Consider the following 2,761-nt stretch of genomic DNA (forward strand, 5'->3'; position numbering starts at 1 on the left):
GCTCCCCCCGATTGTTTGGAGGCCTATAGTACACTCCCAGCAAAGTGATTACCCCTTTTTGTTTTTAAGTTCTACCCATATGGCCTCATTTGAGTAACCTTCTAAGATACCACCACTCCTTACTGCAATAATTGACTCCTTGATCAATAGTGCAATGCCACCTCCTCTTTTACACACTGCCTACCGCCCCCCCATGGTCACGCCTGAAGTTCTATACCCTGGACTATTGAGTTGCCAGTCCTGCCCTTCCTTCAACCATGTCTCTGTGATAGCAACAATATCATATTCCCATGTGTTAATCAACACCCTCAATTCATCTGCCTTACTTGTAAGACTCCTTGCATTAAAATAGATGCAATCCAGCCTTCCATTATTCCTTTGTGCCTTAACAGGTTAATATTTGTTCTGCCTTCCAGATTAACTTAATTTCTCTTCTATATTTGATTGTGCATCACCCCCTACTGTACCTCCACTCTATATCCCATCCCTCTGCCAAATTAGTTTAACCCACCCACCCCCAACAGCACTAGCAAATCTCCCCGCAAGGATGTTGGTCCCATTCTGGTTCAGGTGCAACTTGTACAGGCCCCTCCTTCACCAGAAACAGACCCAGTGATCCAGGAAATTAAAGCCCTCCCTCCTGCACCATCTCTTCAGCCACGCATTCATCCTCTTTATCCTTCGATTCCTATACTCTCTAGCACGTGGCACAGTGAGTAATCCAGAGATTAGAACCTTTGAGGTCTTGCTTTTTAATGTGCTACCTAGCTCCCTAAATTCTTGTTGTAGGACCTCATCCCTCTTTTTACCTATGTCATTGGTACAAATGTGAACCACGATCTGACTGTTCACCCTCCCTTTTCAGAATGCCCTGCAGCCATTCTGTGACATCCTTGACCCTGGCACCAGGGGAGGCAACACACCATCCTGGAGTCACATCTACAGCCGCAGAAGCACCTGTCTGCACCCCTCTATTGAGTATCCTACCACTATAGCTCTTGCACTCTTACTCCTCCCCTCTTGTGCAGCCAAGCCACCCACAGTGCTGTGAACTTGGCTCTGGCTGCACTCTCCAGAGGAACCTTAACTCAAGAGACTGAACAAGATTATACAAAGGGCATTTTTAAGAGCTAGACTGCCCCAATCATTGGAAACATCCTTCCTGCATCACATGTAAGCCAGACCTTGTAAGGGCAGCAGATTTCCTTCCCTAAAGGGAGGAAACAGTGAACCAGATGGTTGCATGTCATCATTAGACTCTTTAATTCCAGATAATTTATGCCATGATGGGATTTGAACCTGGGTCCATAGAGTTCCTTGGGTCTCTGGATTACCAGTCCAGTGACAATACCACTATGCCACATCCTCCCTTGATGTCATTGGTATCTAGAAATCTATCGACCTCTGCTTTGAACATACACAATGGCTGATCCTCCACAGCCCTCTGGGGTACAGAATTCCAAAGATTCACCACCTACTGACTGAAGAAATTCCTCCTCATCTCGGTCCCAAATGGCCTACCCCTTATTCTGAGACTGTGTCCCCTGGTTCTAAACTGCCCCAATCATTGGAAACATCCTTCCTGCATCCACCTTGTCAAGCCCTGTAAGAATTTTGTACACTTCAGTGAAATCACCTCTCATTCTTCTAAACTCTAGAGAATACAGGCCCAGTCTCCTCAATCTTTCCCCATAGAACAATCCTACCACCCCAGGTATTAGTCTGGTGAACATTTGTTGCACTCCATCAACAATACAATTACCAAAGCATTAACATTGCCACCCTGGATTTCCTCTCCTTCCGATTTCTCCAACTGCTGCTTCCCACCAATTTCATGCAAGAGACAGAATTAGATTATACAGATGAATTCTGGGCATCAAAATCTCCCAGGATGGATGCTGCCAAAGATAAGAGAGGTTGCCACCTGTCTCTCATCCCACATTAAAATCCTGACTTGATTGTTCAGTTTAACAGATGTACAAATTATCCAATGTGATGGAATATTATCTTTACAGCTGATACAGATTAGCACATGACAAAAAAATCATACTGGACTAACAGTAAATGGCATTTTACTAAATGTAAGATTACCAACAATCAGATTTCATAAACAAGCTTTTGTGAATCTGACCTATAGTCTTATACTATCTGAAATCTGTTATGTAAATATATTAAATGTTTGCTAGGTTGACATATCACATAAGCTACCAAACAATGATTTTTTAAAGTTTCTTCATGCACATCGATAGGCCAATGAAAATCTTCAGGTAAATTTAGGTTCCAATGCTCAGCCACAGAACTAATCCAATGTTCACATCATGCTGATCAATTCAAGGGATTTCCCGAGGTTGGATCTAACTTGTTGTGCCTGATGAGCTCATGGTCCATATTGGACTTGATGGTGTTTGTGCTCATCAAAGAGAACAGAAAATTTCACTTCCTTAAAGAGTTGCAGGCAACATTTAAAGGGATGCTGCCACTTAAAGATGAATGGTTTGCATATGGTGATTTAAATTGTTTCAGATTTCTCAAAAGCTTCAAATAGTTAAAATGTATTTTCCAGAAATAGTTGTGGTTTCAAATAGTTGCCAAAAACCAAAGGAAAACAAAAAAAGGGGATGGGAAATGGAGTCTCTGAATAACTGATGAAGTGATGGAGATCCCCGAATATCTGTTTTAATGACCAGTAAAGTAGAAGTGTGTGACATGAGATGGGTCTGAAGAGGATTATGGTGTTTGGTACTCCAAAGACACTGGCTGG

This window comes from Carcharodon carcharias, chromosome 11 (assembly GCF_017639515.1).
Source record: "Carcharodon carcharias isolate sCarCar2 chromosome 11, sCarCar2.pri, whole genome shotgun sequence".
Classification (NCBI taxonomy): domain Eukaryota; kingdom Metazoa; phylum Chordata; class Chondrichthyes; order Lamniformes; family Lamnidae; genus Carcharodon; species Carcharodon carcharias.